Source organism: Cryptomeria japonica, chromosome 2 (assembly GCF_030272615.1).
Source record: "Cryptomeria japonica chromosome 2, Sugi_1.0, whole genome shotgun sequence".
NCBI lineage: Eukaryota > Viridiplantae > Streptophyta > Pinopsida > Cupressales > Cupressaceae > Cryptomeria > Cryptomeria japonica.
The window spans coordinates 135782112-135792566 of NC_081406.1; positions in this window are offsets into that span (position 1 = coordinate 135782112).

A 10455-nucleotide genomic window follows, 5' to 3' on the forward strand; every position below is an offset into this window, starting at 1 on the left:
AATAGTCAATGGAAATCAGATTCCACCTCCTCTTAGTCGAGTAGACTCAAAAACCCACTTTTCAGGGCCTAAAACAAGTCTAAAAGAGAAAGGGCTCAAGAAAAAAGTCAAGCCACCCTATCCCCTGTCATAAAAGCTTAATTGCACAATAAATAGCCTCTAAATATCTCTAGACGGCCCTGCAATCTCTCAGAAATGCAAAAAATAGACTTGACCTCCTAATAAATGCAAACAAGAAAAAATCTCTAATGAAGTGACTTATAAAATATCACTTTACTAAATACCTTTCTACTATTTCATTTATTTATAATATAATATAAATAAGAAAAATATTTAATAAATTTTTTAATAAAATATATCACTTTATTAAATATTTTTATTATTTATATTTTAATATTAACAATGTTATTTTCCTATACTTATTAAGTGATTTATATACTATCGCTTAATAAGCATTTTACATGACATTATTTATTAAGTGATAGGATATAAATCACTTAATAAAAAACTTACATTCATATGAGATGCAAAAAACAATCGACCACTTCACCACCACAGGCAAATAGCAAGGAGAGAGAAAATATTAAAATCAAGGCAAAAAAAAAACCTCTAAGGCAATAATCGGTCAAATAGGGAATGAAACCCTAAAGCGCCTCATTTCTTCTTTATTTGGCATTCGATATTTCTCTTCTTTTTTTTTGCTTTGAGGCATCGCCATGGGGAAGTTCGCAAGGTTTGAAGGTTCGATCTACACCGTCTCTTGTTGATTTTGAGTGCTACCATATAGATTTTTCTGGAAGTTTTCGAAGGTTTTATGGAAAAGAAGCCAATACCCAGGCCGCCATTGGTAGTTTGCAAGGTTTTTTTGGGCATTTTCTAAAAATGATTTGCAAATTATTTTCTCTTGTTACTGGCCACTTGAGGTAAGCCCTTTCTTCAAAAAAAACTCATTTTTTTGCAAATTTACCTTGGAAAATTATTGCATCAAATCATTGCTTGTCATGATTTTACTTATGTGTGTTGAATTCGAACTTAATAAAGAGTCATTATAACAAAAATAAAATCTTTTTTCTGCATATTTTCAATACATGATCATTGTTAGTCATTTTCATTGGTTGCTCTTGTTTCTTGAACCTCTATCAATGAGTATTGCTCACTGTTTATTTTTACTATGGTTGTCTTTGTGGGCTTTAAATGCTACTACTAGCCTTCTTTAATTTGTGCCATGATTTTCATTATAAAATAATGCTATGGCTTTGGCACTCATTGTCAAAATGATCTTAAAATTGTTTGTGACTGTGATCTAGGGTAATCACTACCCTAGTGGTGGCTATATTGAAACTGTGATCTAGTCACATGATCGTGCTTTATTGAACCCGTGACTATATGCCTTTTCACTACTGTCGCACAATGGAGCCACTCATGCACTAGATTTAGTTTTTGTTATTCTTGAATGCTCCTCTTTGGTGATGAATTTGTGCATTTGACAGTAGCATACCCCTGCAACTGCATCTGCAATACGCTTCATAAGTAGTCTTTGATCATTGAAAGGATGGTTGATAGTTGTCCTTATAAAATGCTCTCTCTTCATGCATGAATGTATTGAGATATTCATGATTGTCGACTACTGATTACTGTGGTTTCTGATTCCAATGTTCATATAATTGTATTTTGGGTTCAAAAGATGTTTTTTTAAGAATTTTCAATTTATAACTATCATTGTAGGGACTGTCCTCCTCACTCTCTTGCATTGCCATGATACTGCCTATAAAAGATATAATTGATGACTACACAATTACTACTCATAACATGGGCTTTATCAATTCCTTTTATAGTTTCTATATGACTATTAAACATTAAATGATTGTTCTTTACTATTATTTGTTGCTACTATGCAAGTCAATGAGACTCATCTCATGCAACACACTCATCCCTGCACTTTTAACAGTCAAAGGACCATTTAGTAGATTCCTATGGTCTTGACAACATTAAAGAATTACTTTTCTTTTCATTTCATATTGCTATGGTTTGGTGATCCATCACTATATTAGATATGTTTGTGACTATTGCATGCTTGTAAGGTGAATGTTTTGTCTATGACTGCTTTAGAAAATGTGACTGTATTTGGACTGTTGGTAGTCGTTGTGCATCATCCCCTCTTCTATGTCATCACCTTGATTACTACTATGATCCTTCTAAACTATCAAATCTTTGATATTTGATATGTTTGTTGCTCTGTATTGGGATATGAATGTTCTCATGAATTCTTACTATTTTGTTGATCTTTATCAAAACTCTTTATGGCTGCCCTTTGGTTCATGCATCTTGCCTTTGAAACACATAAACAACTTTTACTATTTTTGGTTGCTATACTTTGTGTTCTCTCTTTGTTGCATTTCCCAAATCTCCATAATATGTCTTGATCATTGAAGAGTGTTGTTGTTCTTTGTTCTTTATGACTGGGATTGATCCTTTTCCCTACAAAAGAGACTTTTATGTGGACTTTTGCATCTACTCATGTGATATCAACAATCAAGAAGGCTGCTCTGAAGCATTACATGATCTCTTTATTGCTATTCTCAGATGTCTTATCAGTGATTGACCAATAGACTATTATCTTCATAAGTCGCTATTTTGGGTATTGTGTGTGTTCATTGTGACATTGTGACTATCTTTCACTCGTAGCTACTCAATATTATGAAAGCGTGATAATCTTTTACTATGATATGTTGTCCCATTTTTGAGATATCTACTCTTTGAGTGATTCATGTTTCACATGTATGATTTCCCTTTGAGCTCCTTCAAACCCCCCTTTGGTTGCTCTATATGTATTATGACTACATCTTTTGTCTGTAAAGGTAAAGTGTTGCTCTGAGGATCGATCACCATGTATTGTCATTTTTAGAACATGATCTTCATCAACCATTGATGTGTTGCTGCCATTTAACTATTGTTTAGACTTTTGAGTCTCTCATTACTATTTGACCACTATGATTCATTGAATATACTACCTTCTTAACTTCTCATCTATACCTTTGATCGCTACTTTAAGGTATTAACTATAAGCACGTATTTTGATCCTTGGATAGTACCATGGCTGACTTTATTGGTTACTAGTCATGCTTGTCCTCTAACTACAATTATTAGGACAATCATATAATCTTCCTTATTTCTCTTGTATGATGGTCTTTGTGAATGAGGTCCCCTTGTTTATGATAGTATGCTAATGCTGACATCTAGGAATCACATGTTCCTATCATCTTACTACCATAAGCGATAGGTGTTCTTTTATTGTGACTACGTAGGAGAAAGGTAAAGATTGTTGCATGTTTGTCATAATAATTTGTCCTTAATATCTCAACATGTTGAGATCAACCCTCGTGGGAGCCCATTTACTCCACATGTTGTAATAATAACATCAAATGAAGACAAATGATATAATTTTACCTGCATCTACACAAGGAAACAAACAATGTTAAAAAAAATGATGAAGCTTAGAGGCTTCCATTGAGGATCTTATGGCATTCTTATGACATTGTTCTGTCATTTTTTGTTCTCTGATTTCTGTATAAATTGTTCAAAGCTCTATCAAGTTGGATTATACATTTGTTGATGTATAAGATGTGTATAGTGATCTTGAGCTCTATCATCTCTCTTATATTCACATCAAGATATCTAGGGATAGGGGAACAATACACATGAGAATTTGACCAGATTCAACAAGCGACTTTCAGGGTTTGTCATTCTAGGCAATGACAGATCCCTATCCACTTCTTATGCTTTTTCCTTTGTTGTTCATCAAATGTATAGACTAATTTAATTTAGCATAGAATAAGTTAATCCCACAACTTGTGTGGGAAACTATACTCTTGTAAGTGAATTTCTAAATAAAGAAAGCAAATTTCACGTATTGTTGTACACTCTTGCTTCTTGTAAACACTTGCATGGTATTCATTTGGTAGTATCTCTCTAGCATGAGAACTTGAACATAATCAAATGTGCATTTTTAGTCTTTTAGCGCAATCGTTATCCCAACTCTACCTAATCGAGTTGGAAGTGAAATTTAGGTAACATTTTTGGTGATTTCTTCTGAATTTTTGCCTACTAAGAAACCTAGACTTGTTGCCTAAACTTATCCATTGGGCACAAAATCACTAAAACTTGAGAAAAAATTTGAAAAACATTCACTTACACTATTGTAACTCAATCTCATACTGCAACTTCTGCTAATCCATTAAGTACATGTGTCTAATTGGTGACAACGAACCAACAAAAATCATTGTCATTGATGATATATATCTACTTGATGAACTAGAAGAAGAAGTTGATTGATAATGACACCTCCTTAGCAAAATGTTATAAGTTATCATAGTTTTATGAGAGAGATATGTGTTACCTATTTTTGCTACAAGCTCAATCAGGTAGAGCTTTAGTGTTTTAACATACAAAAAGGTACATTTTATGTTGTTGTTGTTACATTCATGAGCATGAAAAGATAAAGAAAAAGATTACATTTCCATGTTTTCAAATTTAGAATGGTAGGAAAATACACATTTTTTTGAAAAATAGTAATTTTTATTTAAAATAAATTTATAATGTCTCACACAAGGTGTGAGACTAACTGATGGTGCAGATAAGTAATAAACTATACACTTGCAAATGCAAACATAAAGAAAAAATGCAGATAGGGAAGGGTGAATCGTCATTGCCTAAATGACGTCCTCTTTGAGTTGTTTGAGCATCTATAGTCCTTGTCATCTCGCATCCAGTAATGCCTCCTTGCTGCCCCTGAGTACCTGCATTTCAGAAGATAGTGTTGTTAGAGCAATGAAAGACATCATTCCATATCTACATTTGCATCTACAAATATATAACCTATTCCTCATATGCATCACGACAAGCAGTATCTCATCAACAAGAAATCATATATGCATTGTGTAGACACCTAAAAATGTCTCATTGATCATGTACTAATTATTCCTCTAATTGATTAAGTAATTTTTTAATTATTTAATCAAATTAATTAATCTTATTCTTCTAATTTCATATTTCTTCATAACATTACTAATTATTCTATTTCTATTTCTATTTCTAATCATTCAACCCTTTTCTAAATATTAATTAAATATTTTTTATTTAATTAATTATGATTTTAATCCTTTAATTTTAATAATATTTATTATTTAATTAAATTCAATTTCTAAAATAATTAAATGGTTTCTTTGAATTATTTAATTAGCTAATTAACTCTTCTAATTTCATCTAATTTCATTAATTCTCCAAATTCAAATTCAAATTCACATTCAAATTCTAATTCTTCTAATTTCAAATATATGTGCATGATTTTAAAAATCAAATTGAAAATCAAAGTCAAGTTCTAAATATATTCAAATAACAAATTGAATTTAAAATAAATTCAATATTTGAATTAAATCTCATGCAAAGATTAAATTGAAAATCAACGTCAAAGTGCAATCACATGCTAAGTTAATTAATTAAATAAATCATTATCTTTCCAACTTTATTTCCATCTTCCACTTTGCTTTTTTCCAAAAATCTTTCAATCAGTTAACTATTCAATCTATTCTAATTGATCATTTCAATTAATTGATTAATTGCATCATTTCTTTAATTCTCTCCAATCATTTTTTTTCTATCTTCTAGTTAGCTTTTTCTAAATAAAATTTTCTTTGTCATCAATCGATTATCCTCTAATCATTCTTTTTCATCTTTTAATCAGCTTTTTTTTCAACCAGTTAACTCAATTTATCTATTCAATCTATTGAGTTCCACCTCCAAATCAGTAGTTCAGCTATCAATCAACATGTGAGCTCACCTAAGTTCCACCTCTTGATCAATTTGTTCCACCTATCAATCAATCCTCTCCAAAAATCTATGAATTGAGCATTCAATCTCCATTTTTAACAATCACGAACTTTGAATCTTTGTGTCATTTGCAGGTTGCCAACGCGATATCTAAGAGCCATCATACCACAAAGAAGAGAAGAACAATGGAAGCTATATGCAGTCATGGAATAGTGAGTTTTTAATTGAATATTTTATATTCCCCCGTGGCACTTGCGAACGATCTTTTTGAATCTACGGGGCCACGAGAGGGGTCCCTACAAAAGCCTATCTCGGTTTTTCAAGTTGCCCTATGGTTTTATTAGGGCAACAATTTTTTGGTTGGCGAAAATATCGTCAGTCTCACTCAATCGAATGTTGTCGCGTGGCCAATTTCTCATTCAGCTCATCGCGATGATGAACCGTCGGCTCTGACATGTCCAGTTAGGCATTATTACCCTATGCGTGCTCCTATTTTTCCCCCCCACTCGGTCGAACGCTTAGGGTCATACCCTACTGACGTTGTCCCTTGAGCACCCTAAGTGCTCAAAATTGGCAAACTTTGACGGGCCCTAACTCGGAATCCATGGCACATGCAAATAATCTGCTTGAACCTACGGGGCCACAAGAGGGGTCCCTACAAAAGCCTATCTCGATTTTTTAAGTTGCCCTACGGTTTTATTAGGGCATTAATTTTTTGGTTGCTGAAAAAATCGTCAGTCTCACTCAATCGAATGTTGTTGCGTGGCCAATTTATCGTTCAGCTCGTCACAATGATGAACCATCAGCTCCCACATGTCCAGTTAGGAATTATTACCCTATGCATGCTCTTATTTTCCCCCCCCACTCGATCGAACGCTCGGTGTCATACCCTACCGACGTCATCCCTTGAGCGCCCTAAGTGCTCAAAATTATCAAACTTTGACGGGCCCTAACTCAGAATCTGTGGGACCTGTAAATGATCAGTTTGAACCTACGGGGCCATGAGAGGGGTCCCTACAAAATCCTATCTCAGTTTTTCAAGTTGCCCTGCAGTTTTATTAGGGCAACAATTTTTCAGTTGGCGAAAAAATCGTCAGTCTCACTCAATCGAATGTTGTCACGTGGCCAATTTCTCGTTCAGTTCATCGCGATGATGAATCATGGGCTCTGACATGTCTAGTTAGACATTATTACCCTATGCATGCTCCTATTTCCCCCCCCCCACTCGGTCGAACGCTCAGGGTCATACCCTACCGACGTCGTCCCTTGAGCGCCCTAAGTGCTCAAAATTGTCAAACTTTGACGAGCCCTAACTCAGGATCTGTGGCACCTACAAACGATCTGTTTGAACCTACAGGGCCATGAGAGGGGTCCCTACAAAAGCCTATCTTGTTTTTTCAAGTTGCCCTACAGTTTTATCTGGGTAGCAATTTTTCGGTTGGCGAAAAAATCATCAGTCTCACTCAATCAAATGTTGTAGCGTGGCCAATTTCTCGTTCAACTCGTCACAATGATGAATGGTCAGCTCTGACATGTCTAGTTAGGCATTATTACCCTATGCATGCTCCTATTTCCCCCCCCCACTTGGTCAAACGCTCGAGGTCATACCCTACCGACGTCATCCCTTAAGCGCCCTAAGTGCTCAAAATTGTCAAACTTTGATGGGCCCTAACTCGGAATCCATGGCACCTGCGAACGATCTATTTGAACCTACAAGGCCATGAGAGGGGTCCCTAAAAAATCCTATCTCAATTTTTCAAGTTGCCCTATGGTTTTATTAGGGAAACAATTTTTCGGATGGGAAAAAAATCGTCAATCTCACTCAATCGAATGTTGTCGCGTGGCCAATTTCTTGTTCTGCTCGTCGCAATGACTAACCGTCAGCTCTGACATGTCCAGTTAGGCATTATTACCCTATGCATGCTCCTATTTTGCCCCCCCACTCGATTAAACGCTCAGGGTCATACCCTACCGACGTCGTCCCTTGAGCGCCCTAAGTGCTAAAATTATATATAAACAAGCATTACATTGTAGACACATAATGATCATCAACATTTCCATGTATTGTATACACATAATTACCATTACACTTGCATGTGACATCCATGAAGGGATATGCAAAGATGATTTTTTTTTTCATTATCAATACAACTACACCAATGTACTCATGTACAGATACATGGACATTATCATCAATATAACTAAACCAATTTGCTCATGAACATTGTATATCATCATAACAATGTTACATCAATTCACATCCATATACAAATACAACATCCCACTTCATCTGCATCAGACATCCTCATGTTCTAAGAGAAAAGCTTACGTACAACAATGCCTGCATATAAATGAAAACCAAAAGAAGTAACCTTTTTATGCGGAATGAATGTGCTACAAGAAACAAATTATAACACTTAATACAAATTAGTTTGGCAAATTATAAATAGATCATTTGAAACATTTTTAAGACGCACAAGATTGTATAATTATGAAACTTACCAATTTCTCTGCAAAGTATACAAGCATAACTTTGAAGAAAGACACATGTTGATTAAAGCCCTTCTCGCTGCATTTCTCTGCATGGTTGAAGATGATGGTAGATATGGTCATTTCTAAATAGCAATACATTCACTTGACTTAATGTTTATGCACAAAATTTTATCTCATTAATACACAAAGGAATATGTACCATCACCAAGAGAGGGTCTTGTCAACGACGAATGATCTAGCATGAACCTGTATTTTTAAGAATTGTTAGTCTACACATAAAATGCATGGATGAACATAAAGGCTTCATGATAATCACTTCAACTGAAATGCATGATAATGAATGAAAAGGTGGGATTATATACCACAAAAATACGTCCCTTTGAATTATATCAACAGAACCCACTATGTTGACGCAAAAATCATAATGTGATACTATTATATATCATCAAAAAAGACCTGCATGAGCATAAAGGTTTTGCGATAATTATATCATCAAAAATTATCAAGTAGTGTTCTTTAATAACAAAAATTGTAAAGCTCATCAAATGCATGATAATAAGTCGTGTTGTAAAAATATGTCCCTTCTGATTATATCGAGTGTACACGCTATGTGCATGCAAAAACCATGTTGCAAAAAAAAAATGTTCATCAATAGACCTGCATTTTCAACACATCCTTAATATACACATAACAAACTTGAACATTAAGGTTTAATGATCATTGTTTAAAATGAAATGCATGATAAAAAAAAATAAGGCACCATTAAAGACCTACTACTCAAGTGTGCCTAAAGGGTCATCTCTTTGCTTAAGAGTATCCAGTATTGCTTCATGATCAGCAGTAGTCACTGTCCATAGCTCTTTGGTCTTTGGTTTTGCTTGATGCTTCAACAACTTGACATTTGTAGCTATAATAAGGTGTGAATACATTATAATGGTTTTGTGTCTCTCATAGTCTTAAAATGTAGGTATGCCATTCTTTCTAATCATGTATGTTCGCAACCAAGTTCCCACAACAACAACTGAACCTGTAGGATATGTGAACCCGTCATCATCTGTCACTGGTTGTGTTAGCTTTTGTTTTCCCTGTACACATCGTGCCAACCAATATTCTGATCTCTCTTCATTCCCTTGCGGTGCGAGAACTATAAAAACATGTCTTGGTTGTACAAGATCTGATAGACGATCATACTCAAGTGAACTTTCCATGTCATCATTTGACAAGGATATTGTTTGAGACGAAGGAGTTAGATAGTGGGGAACCCACGTATCAACCCACTCACTTGACTCGCACTGATCCCAATCACACCAAACACAACTCTGACAAAAACAAGCCAACGCTCATGTCCAAATGGTCCATGTACTTGCATCTGAGCTGAGAAATGAATGCATCTTTGAAGAATCTTTAATTGTTTGACAATCCAATCTATCTCCCATTGTTCCCTCCTCAACCAACCAAAAGAATCTGCTCACTGCTGCATCAAGAGTACCTCTATGTGACAATGTTGAACTACACCAATCAACAATAGAACGTGCATCAGAGAAATTTGCACCTGAAATCCTCAATTGCTCCTTAACTAGAGCTCTCTTCAAACATGCACCTACTCCATCATGCTCTCCCTTCCCATGCCCTGCCTAAAAAAAACACCAAATATGAGGTATACGCCTCTCTACATGAATTCTACTCAACCAATAAAACATACGGGCATTCTTGAATTGACCCGTATAGTTATCTGACCATATTATATGTTGGTCAATTGCAATATCTTTCTCATGCAAGAACTCAAAAAATTTCTCAAAAGAATGTTACACATACTCGGAGGAGTGTGATCTATCATCACCCATATAAAAATGACACTCCCTGATTATCTTCCTGTCCTCTTCTGTACTATCAGGAGCATGTCTATATGTAATGTGAACAAAAATAACAATCTGGACTGAATTGTAGTACTGAGACTGTACCTCATTATGTGGTTGCAATGTATAGTTCTCTGCAAAATCAACCACTGATACAGTAGTGCCAATCGGGAAAGAGTTCTTACACATCCTGGACTATTGATCCAACCACTGAGACCTATGGGTCTACCTTGCATACTTGTAGAAAATATTTTCCTTAAAATCCAAAATAAAATCAACA